The sequence below is a fragment of the Schistocerca piceifrons genome, chromosome X (assembly GCF_021461385.2).
Source record: "Schistocerca piceifrons isolate TAMUIC-IGC-003096 chromosome X, iqSchPice1.1, whole genome shotgun sequence".
NCBI classification, from domain to species: domain Eukaryota; kingdom Metazoa; phylum Arthropoda; class Insecta; order Orthoptera; family Acrididae; genus Schistocerca; species Schistocerca piceifrons.
The window spans coordinates 649,967,242-649,979,342 of NC_060149.1; positions in this window are offsets into that span (position 1 = coordinate 649,967,242).

Below are 12,101 nucleotides of genomic sequence, written 5' to 3' on the forward strand. Positions count from 1 at the left end.
GAGGTGATCAATTCTATTGTATCTTGAATCAATATTTTCAAAGCTAAACAGTCTGCTCCATTTCCTGTTGTATTCTCTGGATGAATTGCTTTCCAATAGAGCCATTGCAACCCTGCAATGGAATGACAGCTGGTCTAATTGTGCAGCATTGTAACAATGTAAATTCCAGGCATTTTGAATAGCAACATATACAGTGGGTTATCAATGGCATGTACACCACTTTTTACCACGAATTGAAATGTGATACAGGCTTATATTTTCGTCACAGTGGTCCGTTCCACTCATACCTTTGTTATGTACGTGGATTGTATGTAGCTGAGCGATAGAAATCATCTTTTCTTTCCTGGAGTATTTTGTGACCATATGCATAGAAATCATCTTTTCTTTCCTGGAGTATTTTGTGACCATATGCAATGGTTCAACTGCAGACGCATTTGAGACAATGTGTACTACTGCTGTCATTCCACTGTATCATAATAGATGCCTTCTCTGTCACTTGAGATTGATAGGATCCCCAGAGCTTATTTTTTGTTTCATAAGGGGACACACTGATGATGTGTGTTTCCTTATAGTTCCTATCACTGGTAACTTGTGGTTCTTTAATTCGTATAGAAGTAGTACAGTTGTGAATTAGTTTTAAAAAAACTAAATGGGAAGGGAAGGTACCAATGCTTTCACAGAATATTTCTGCATACTGCAAAGCAATGGATTGTCATAGGTTGGACAACTTGTATTTATCTAAAATTTTTGTTTTTGATCCTTAATAATCCATAATACATCACTGCTTGAAGCTGCACCTGCTCACAGTTTGTATCTGTAATCTGTATCTAATTGGCTTGCATCATATAAACTGTTTGCACCCATGGTGCCCAAAATATAGCACCATTGCCTCATCACCACTGTGGTTTTCATGGTGAGGAGCAAAATGTTAAAACAGGCCATTTATAGCTTAGAAAAGAGGGCGAACCTTTGCAAAATTATCATTCAGGTCAAGAGCATCATTATAACAGTGGAGGTTGAAAAAGATAAATTCAAATCTGTCTCTAGAAAGTGCACTTGAAACAACTTCATTGGACTAATCTTGTATTTTTTTCCCCACCACAGTCTTCATCTCAGAACTGGAACATAACCACTTAGAAACAGGATACATATGAAAAACTTCATTTTTCAGTTCTAATGTCACAAAGTTTGTTCTTTCTTGCAGCATATGTTACTTTCTCCACTAGAAGCGGCAGTGCCTATTGTCAAAAAAAACATGGAAATGATTCTAAAGGAGAATAATTCTGTTTGGCAAATAATAATTCAGGCCACACAGCAGGCAAAACACTGAGTTTACCACTTTTTCAAACATATCAGTTTTCATTGCAACTTGTAGTTGTTTTACTTTTGTCTAAATTATTGTCTTCATGACTACTACTTGCACTACTGATATTCCTACTTTTATCATCTCCTTGAAACTGATTTTCCATTATCTGTTCTTCTTCGCTTTCTTCATCTAATCTGTATCCACCGTTATATGAATGCAGCTTTCAAGTAGTTCTACTTCAGCCCGCTACATACTCCACGGTAAGTTGTTGGGTGACATGGTATCTTTTGCCCCAGAATCTTCATCTGACAAGTCAGGGTTTGTTGCATTCACAGGTGGCATAACTATTTCTAAAGTTTTATCATATGTTGTCTCATCCTCCTGCTCAAGAGTACAGAGAGTTTCATCAAGTGTTAAACCCCCAAAACATTAATATGAGATTATAGTTTTTTGTATTGCTGAAATAGTGCTGATATGTTTGTGAGAATGACTATTGACCTTTAAAAAGGATATCAAAAAATATTTGTTGTATGTAACACAGCTGCTATAAACTGCAAATTTTCTTTTACTTTTAAAACAAAATATGCCTTTGGGAGTTAACATTATTTTACAGCTCATTACTTCAATATAAACACACAAAAACTTACCTTTCGATATGTATGATGATGCAAAAAGCCATTTTGAAAAGATCAGCCAAGATATTGATTATTTGCCTCAACAGTCACTTCCAAGAATGCAAAACGCAAGCAGCCTTGATAATGTGTAGCTGCGCTAACCATGTGTGCCAACTGGTTGCAAAAGTAGTACCTACATTAAATAATAACATTTACAAACATTACCACTGTCCTTATGGGAGGACAGTAGGCAGGTCAGGGTTAAATAGTACCCACCTAACCATGTGTGATTTAAATTTTGGGGTGCTGTTGGCAAATGATAGTTTAACTATAGTCCATCATATTATCTTGTCCTTTCTCCTTGAATGAAATGCTCAGTTATTATTTTGGTGTGCTACAGTTAAATTAACTTGATCCTAGTATATAATGTAAGGCATTAAAAGTTTTTACGTTGTGATTGTGCCTGTTGCAGATATTGTCAGAATATGAATTGTAACTGAAGTTGATGTGGAGTATAAATTTAAACCCACACCTCCTCCCTACCTTTATTTCTTTCTCAACATTGTGACTAGCATCAGCCACTCTATCATAACAGTACATTTTCAGTTGATATATGACAAAAATTACTCTATAGCAAAAACTTTGTGTCATTCCTCATTGACAGATATTTTTGTATCAAAACAAGTATTAAATGAAATAATATATTTCAATATAAATTTTTGCTGTACAATTTATGAACAGAGTGCTTGTTCACAACTGATTATTTGATATTAACACTCTATCCACCCTGCATACTTATGGCTAATGTGGGACAGTTCTTCATCGTGGGAAACTGTATGGTAATGGATTGTTTTAGTAGGTTTCTGGTGAACCACCTTTACAAACAGGTGCAGAGTGGGTAAGATATAAAAGTAAATTAAGAAACAGACAGAAGTTCAGGTATTCACCCTTAATATTTTTGTGGCTTTTGTGTGGGTACTGGATTAACAACAGGCATGAGAGTGTGAAAGTAATTGATGAGATAAACAGTTTAGTGTGAACATTACTGTGATAGAAGAAAAACCAAAAGTTAGAAATAAAATAACTTGGGAGGGGAGTGGAGCTGGCTGTTGTTAACCTACCTTTGTGTGTTGTTTACTTGCCTGTAAGATGAGGGTTTTTCCCGAAGTTGTCACTCAAAAAAAATACAGGGTCAAAGCTTTGGGTGCTGAGGCCACACTTAGATTTAGTTTCATGATTCCGGAAAGTTGGAATGGGGCGCAGTGAAGACAGCATGGCCGAATGTGGGGAGGGTAGTGGCAAATGGGCTGCAAATTTCATTGTGCTACTGACTATGAGAACTCGTCTTGCTTTTTATGAACATCTACTGTGTTTAAACTGCAGTTTGTCTAAATCAAAAAGTATTTGGACCTGAACTGACTTCGCAAAAGGATAAATACTCACCAATAGTATACATTTGTGTAGGAGACAAATTAATTCTAACATAAATGTGTTCACACAGATCACCTAAAATGTGGCGTAATAAGTGAAATGATGTTCAACAACTACTTGACAGTTTTTTTTATTTTCAATGTTGGCAACAAATGATGAAGTGCACTTTTAGCCCAAATTGGTCAGATTTTTGCCAATTTATCACTAAGGAACTGAAAGGATAACATTATTGTTATTCAGTTTGCTTAATGCTTTAAGAACAGTAAATTGTATTGGTTTATAGTGGATGTAAATCACATCTGTGACTCCATTGAAAAACTATAGAACTAAAAGTATGCAGTTCACAGTTGGTTCACATAGGTAATACGAAACTAACTTTAACTTAAATGTTACTCAGGATGCAAAGGCCACATACAACTGCCATGCAGGCAGAAAATTTGATGTTACAGAAGCGAGTGTTCGTAGGTAGGTAAAGTGAAGTATAAATTATAGTTCACAATTTCTACACACCAAACTTTTACAGGACCAAGTTGGGAAAGGTCTCATGAATTGAAATAGTAGGTTGTTCAGTATGTGTGAAAGAAACTCAATTAAGGCTTCCCAGTTAGTCAAGAAATTATCCGAATGAATCCACTGGAGATAAGGAGTTTTCCAACTACATGACATGGAATTCAAAGCAAGTAAGAGCTGGTGCATGACAACAAAGAGTATATGGCTTACATTACAACACAGCTATTAGCTTAGCAACTTTCCATAGTTTTTGACAAAAAAACTGCTTGCATCTCTGCATCATATGATCTAAGAAAACACCATAGGTGTCTATAATAGGTAGTGTTCACTCTTTTAGGTATATTGTAAGATAATTTCTATCAATAAAACAGGTTGTAAATTTGATCAGTCAGAATATGTTTAAAATAAAAATTTCTCAAGGAGCCTATTGGAAAAAAAGGTAGTTGTTATATTCAGGGACATATGCATTATTTCAATCAGGTTTTAAAGCACAGAAATTAGCAGTGCATTGCATTTAAAATGGAAATTTGTAAAATTTTTGCCTTCTGGTTAAGGGAAAGGTCAGTAAGAAAATTTTTTTAAAAAGTGTGTGTACTGATCTTTTATAGAACATCAGTTAGCCCTCAACATATATATCAACCATCATAGTCCATGATGTGCAGTAATTACATGGAACTGAAGTGAACCAATTTGAGGGGGTAATTTGAATACTACAATCCTCTAATAGGTTTAATATTTATTAGAGTGGCCATGATCCTTTCTGCTTCAACACTTAAATTAACCCACTCAAGTCAGTCATCACATGACCTAGAATGTAACACCACATAAGTGAAATCATATGAAATAACTAGAACAGTTTTATCTGCTAATGTTCCTTCATTACCAAGGAACAATGATTGTTTTCCTTGTGTCTAGATAAGCAGTACAGTTTTCTGAATTACCACTTTAGATTTACACTGATTGGCCAAAGCATTATGACCATCTCTTTAGTAACATGTAGGTCCACCTATGGAACACAATACAGCTGCGATACTGCATGGCGTGAATTCGACAAGTGCTTGGTAGGTTTCTGGAGGTACATGACACCATTCTATGCACAGGTATGTGGTTTGTGGACATGGAGCTGGTGCCCAGTAATATCCCAGGTGGGTTTCTTCAGGTTCAGGTCATAGTGACAAAGACATCAACATAAGTTTACCATCATTCTCCTCAAACCACTGCAGCACAATTCTGGCCTTGTGACATGGGCAGTTATCCTACTGGAATATGCCATTGTCATTGGGGAAGACATCAAGTGTGAAGGGATAATAGTGTTAACTTAGTCCACAGCTGTCATGGTGCCTTCTGTTACTACCACAGGTCTCATTGAAAGCCAACGTAAATGACCCCCATGACACAGTACTGCTCTTACCAGCCTGCATCCACGGTGCAGTGCATATTTTGAGCAGCCATTCACTGGAAGATGGCATTTCTGGATGTGACCATAGATGTGGTGCAACAAAAAATGTGATTCATCTGACGGGACAACACATTTCCACTGACTCGCAGTCCAGCCTTGAAGACCCCCATGCCCACTGCAATCGTAATTGTGTTGTTGGGCCAACATGGAGCACATTGGAGTCATCTGATGTGGAACCCTGTGTTCAACATTGTGCACTGAGTGGTATGCCCTGAAGCCAGCACTGTACTCCTGTTCTCAGATCTGCCACAGACCACCACCTATCCTGCTTTACAGAGTGGGGGGCAAGCCTCCAACCTCCAAGTCTGGTTAAGAGATGTGGATGTCTAACACCTTCCACCCAAGTCATAGTTTCACTGTCCTCCAACCCCTTTCCACACTCATGAAATTAGCAAGTGAACAGCTGACCAGCTGTGCAGTTTCAGAGAAGTTATTCCCAGGCATATATAGAAACAGATTTGTAGTATAGCCGTGGGCACCTCCATGACACCCTACTAATACCAACCTGTTTATGGGCCATCTAGAGAAAACCTTCCTAGTTTTCAAATCCTTTGTCTCATTCAGATTCATTGATGATAGCTTCACGATCTGGACTGAGGACCGAGACAGACTGTCCTCACTACATCATCCGCACTGACTCGAACCTCTGTCAACCCTCCCTCCGCATTCATAGCCAGCTGCCACCCTCTGAGCCACTAGCCAGCCAACCCCAACCTCATTTCCTGTCTCCTACCTCTCTCTCCCCCTCTAACCACCCACCCAACCTGACTCAGCACCACCCCAAGCTAATCCACTTGCCAAATTGCAGCACTAGCACTAATAATGTCTAGGCTGTTGAGCTTTCAATCCGTGATTTTACTTTCTTGTTATACGGATGTGTAGAACAGTCATCAGTAATACTAAATCTCTATACTGTTATATCATAATGAAACATTATTATGTATCAAAATGAGTATTCACTGGAGAAAGCTGCAAGACTGAAAGACAGAACGGCTGGCCATTACTTACCCTCAACAAGGTGGGCCACTCACAAATTAGGGTTTGAGTGATCTGTTGCTTCAATCTTGCCAGACCTATCTCTCTTTCCTCACTGCTGCTTAGTACACACTTCATGACTAATAAATAGATTAAAGGTAACAATTAACTATGTTAATTTTGTGTGGGAAAATGCTGAAGATATGTAATTTTCTTGGTAAATTCTACTAAAGTTTGACACCCATCATTTCCGGTATCATATTCACTTTCCAATCAAACAGTGCTTCTTTAGTTTTAGTCCTACTTATCATTTCCAATATCATATTTAGTTTCCAATTGAACAGTGCTTCTTTAGTTTTAGTTCTACTTTTGCATTAAAATCTCACCCACTCATCTCATCATCATATAGTTAAATTTTCTGTCATTTATCAGGTCCTGTAAATTTTCTTAGAGGTCCTCTACAAATAGGAGCACATTCATGTGTTCTTAAATGATATACATGGAATGTCTCTTCTGCCTTTTTTTTCTTTTCCTTTAACATGTGTTGTTATGTCTTATCAGATTCTTTCAATATTATTCTTTTTTACACAACAAAGTGTACACCCAAATTTTCTGCCAGCTTTTCCCCAGTAATATGCACTTTTATTTTAATTCTATTTGGCCATCAGTTTTTCATTGCACTTCAGATAACCTTACTACACACCACCTGTACAGAAAATTCTGAGACTAATTTTATTCTGGGCATATGAATGATGTCAATGGAGTAACTACAGTGGCAGCTTGAACTAACAGCTGTAAACAACAGACATGCATTCAGCCAGGCAATTGTAAGCAGGCAGTGTCAAGTAGTGGACATTCAGCTTTGTTGGGTATCAACATTCTCATAAATTACAATGTAGCAATGTCTGTAAATCAAATTTCCAAGACATTCTTCAGAATGTTTCGACAAAGAGAAAAGTGTGTACAAAGTTTGTCCCCCACACCTCAGTTCCCAAGCAAAAACAATGATTTGTAGACACCTGCCATGACCTGATTGAAATGAAAATGCAGACAATTCTTTGCTGGAAAAAATAATCTCAGGAATTTAGACTTGTCGGCCCTTCACACACACGAAACAACCGATCAATTTTGTCTGCAGCCTCCACATGTCCTCACCGACTTAGTCAGCAGTTACTGTGCCCTTCTGTTCCTATTTCTGGTTGTGAACTGTATACAGTAACTTCATTGAGGCTATATTTGATGAGACGATGTTTGATTTGACACAGAAATAAAAAATGGAATTTTCGTGGACTGTTTGTTTAAAAGATCTCTGGTGTAAGTGTAAGAAACCATTTAAGCACTAAACCCTTAACAACGTAATCTAACAAACTAAATTTATTGAAAGCTTCTCAATTTCCAGCAAATATTCCCTCCACCCACCGGCGATATTAGAGGACTGTAAAGATGAGACGTGCCAAAGCATACTGAAAGTAAATATCGTAAAAACTTCTTAGTGTCTACATTCGAGGGTAATATGGGCCATAATAATGGAATGATTTCAACAATTTCCCTTCTATTTTGATGTGGCTCTCGGAAGTCACAGTAGAGCCTCACACAGGACACTGTGTGAGTGTGCCTGCAGCCATGTGATCCACTCTGTTTAGGACATTTCTGTGTCATGATTTTAATAAAATCAACCAAATTTAATGAGCATGTAGGTGCAATGTTGTGTTGATGAGATGATATCAGTTGATCCTTGGCCACATTTGTGGCTTCTTACAGTTCTCCTTGTTGGAGACTTCTTGCTGCTCTGTGCATCGCTTTATAATGTTTTTAGTTGATTTGATGTTGGTGAAGAGAAAATCAGGTGCAGGATCTGGTTTAACAGTTTTAATTTCAATATTTTATTCTGTTGGATAATATTAATGATTTTAGCTCGAATGGATCCTGTACCCTCTACCAGTGAGACATAATGAAATTGTAAATGTCGAAAAACAGCTGGTTCCAATGATGAAGACGTACTGAGATGTTGGAATTTGGTTTGGCTGATCCAGAGTTGTTAGTTTTGTTCTCCAGAAGATGCATTTGTGGACATATCTGATGGGGACAGCAGTGGCATGGCAATGGTGATGGTAAGAAATTCAGTGATCCTGGTGAAGACATTAGTCAGTCTGCAGTCGCTGCAGAATAATGTCATGTCAGTGGTATTCATTTGAAAATTATTTACTTATGGACCAAGAAAAATAAAATTATAATTCCTAATATTTTATAATATGCTCTGAAACCACACAAAGTTTTCGGCATCTTTTTGATAAGGATGTATTTAATGTGACTGTGGATGAGACAGTGACTAGTGGCAAGAAACTGAATATCTCTAGATACTCAGAAGAGAAGTAAAAGAAACTTCACTGGTCACTTCTATAATTTGTTAAAATGTATGGACTTCAAAACATGTATAAATATATATTATTTGTAACTTGTCTCAATTGATGTGTCACAAAACTGAGGTACTTGCCTTCATGAATTCATCCTTATGGTCAGTGTGTATAGCTTGGTATGTGTCAAATATTATTTTGCTCAATGCTTGTTTGGACACCAGTGTCAAAAATTCTAAATCATTTAAAGTTTTACATGTTGCGAGGAACTGTAATATCACTTGGGGTGAAATTACTCTCCTTCATGCAAATATTGTGCTATGTTATATGAAGAGTTACAAGCATCAACAGATATTTGTTTCTACCCATGTCCATTTGCAAACAGTTCTGCCATTCATTGGGTTTGAGGTGTATCACATGAAGTAAATCAGTATATGAAAACCACAATTGTTTATCATGTATACTGTTGTGTGGTTGCTGGCAGATACAGCAGAACCACATACCCGAAACCATGTGGCCACCGCTGGCCACAGCATAGTCTCATGCCCTGAGCCTGGCCTGATGGTGAAACAGCCATCACTATAAGCACATGGCAGTCAGCATGTCAGTGAACCATTGTCTCTAGCATTTAGATCATTCTTCCCACTTACAGCACTTTTTTAACATTTTAAAGGCTAGTTGCATACACAGACCACAGTATAACTTCCAGCATTATGAGCTAATGTTCTGAACTGTAATCCTTTGTGAAATGGAAGCCATTTGCCACTGACAGATGGTAGGACAGCAATAGATTTAAACTGTGTTGTGTGGACTGACAAGATTTGTGGCAGTTTATTGTAAGCACAGACAACTGCATAGACAGATTGTTGCATGGACCAACCTTTTGCTGATCGGCCGTACTTAGTGTGTCATAAATCAGAATGACAAATATCAGTAATTCTATGCTTTTGTGATGTCTGCCAAAGATTGTACAGTACAAACTTAACTCTAGGTTCTCCTATAGAAGTATAACACACAACAGGAGGGAATGTAATGAACCTACGTGCACAAAAAAGATTGTTGTTGTTGTTGGTGGTGGTGGTGGTGGTGGTGGTGGTGCTGCTGCTGCTGCTGCTGATTATGATGATGATGCCTAGATTTGGCAAATGTAACTTCAGCTCTGATCTTAAAACAGTGCTAAATATTTTTCCTCTAGAAACTTCAGTGGCTGTGTCCAACAATATCAAAAACGATAATACAGTCACAGGCGGCATTGGAGGCATCAGCAATTTTTTACACTTATTGCTAAATGATGGCACTGAATTTTTAAAAGAAAATTCAGGTTAACCTACTTATTGCAAGATAATGAAAGTTAGGATGTTGAAAGTGGAGATAAAGTATTTTATGGTGACATAATCAATGACAGGGAACAAAGTCTAATGACTAAGAAAAATGCCACTTGTACATTGGACATTCAAGAAACTGAAGTGTCAAAATTACTCATAACACCCCAAGAGAGCTTAGAAAATTAGGTCCAACATGTACTTCAAAGATAGCAGAAATGTGTTCAAAGAAAGATCATGAGTTTTCTGCTGATGATAGGCAATGCTGTATTCTGTAAAATGATTGATGTGATCAGAGGAAGATGTATATAATTAGTTTTGTGGACATTCGGAAGAAATGTGCTGGGAAGACAGCCAGTGAATCCAGAAGAAAATGCATGGTTGGCTGTCATTTGAGAAATCAAATGCGAAAACAGTGTGTGGAAAAATGTTTCTCAAGGTATTTGACATCAAAGTATGAATTGTGTGATATTGCCTAATTCCATGTGTGCGATGACCCCTGCTTCGGAAACATCACTTTCCCAAACAAAACGAATTAAGAAAATTTGCAAGGCCTTCATGGAAGAGCTCTTGAACACCCTTCCAAAACCACCATCACATTACTGACGAAAATCCTCCTGCATGCTTTATGTAGGGCACACTGTACAATCATAGCTACAGCTTTACAGATGCCACAAAGAAAAAATGCATGGTGGAGAGTGTTTCAACTCTATGACAGACAACCTTTAACTTGCTATTCAAAGAGAATAATCTTAGCTTATCTTTCAAGAAGAAAGATCAGTGTGGATTGAGTTACATTTACAGGCTTGGGAACTTCACCTAGAAAGAAAAGATCAGATATTGTTGCAAAAAGAAGATAATATAGACGGAAGCTCTGTTCAGTTTACACATTAAACTTGCAGGTCATAAATTTAGCTCCTTATTTAGAGGAAAACACTGTAATACAAAGCTTGTCCAGAAAGTAAGTTCCGATCAGTCGCGAAATGGAAACTACATTGAAAATCAGAAATGTTTTATTTGTGACAGTTGGCTCTACCTTCCAGCTACTTCTCTACATTGTCGTCGCTCCATCTAGGACATCTGTCACACCGTTATACCAACTTTCCAATACCCGCATCATAGAAGGCAGCCGCATGTGCTTCCCACCAATTCTCTACGCTCATCTATAGCTCGGTGTCTGTGCAAAAATGTTGTCTTCATAGCCAGTAGTTAATGTGAGCAGAAATGAAACACAGAGGGAGCCAATTACCGGCTGCAGTTTGGGTGATCAAACACTTCCCATCGAAAATGCTGCAAGAGCATTTTCATTGCCCCTGCAGATTGCGATCAAGAATTGTCACGAAGTAGGAACTGTATGACAGTTCTGTAATGTGGGCTGCATAACATCAGGCGAAATATCTCACCAGGACCTCATACTTGGTGGGAGACACTATTTTCTATGCATCTTTATGTGCTCACCATGCATTCAGAACTGAAAAGAGCAAAGTGATGCAACTGACAGGGATAGTAGAGACACTGTCGAACACATATGTGCAAAGCTGTATTAGATTTTCACAGTGGTTTCCATTTCTTGACCGATCAGAACTTACTTTTCAAATATCCCTTGTACAACAAAATGAGTTGTCCATAACTTTACAGTGTACAGTTTAGAAAATGATGCTGCAGTGTGTTACTGGTTTGATGGGAGTCAAGGGGAACTGTTTGCAAGGTGTTTTGCCTTGTGAGGGTATGTTGCAATCCACCTGCCCAGATGATAAAGGAAAATCCTGCCAAAATCATTTTGCATTCTGCCTATTGTATGTATAAGAATAGGCATGTGATAACTGAGTCGGCAATTTGAAGAACGGAACAAGTGCAAAAAATAAATAAATATAAAAAATATTTACTTTTTTCTTTCTATTTTTCTTTTTACAATCAACTTTGTGTGTCAGCACATAGATGCACATTGTGAGCTACAAAACAGGAATGAAAACCACTCATGTGCTAGATTAATTGCACTTGCAGTTATTTGTCAGTCTGAAGAAGGGAAAATATCTCAGTTTCGAGCTCATCCACCTTCAGCACTGCTCTAAAAACTGGTTTTTTTATCTGCCGTTCAGTTGCCTAAAACCTCATGTTTGCAGTGTATCA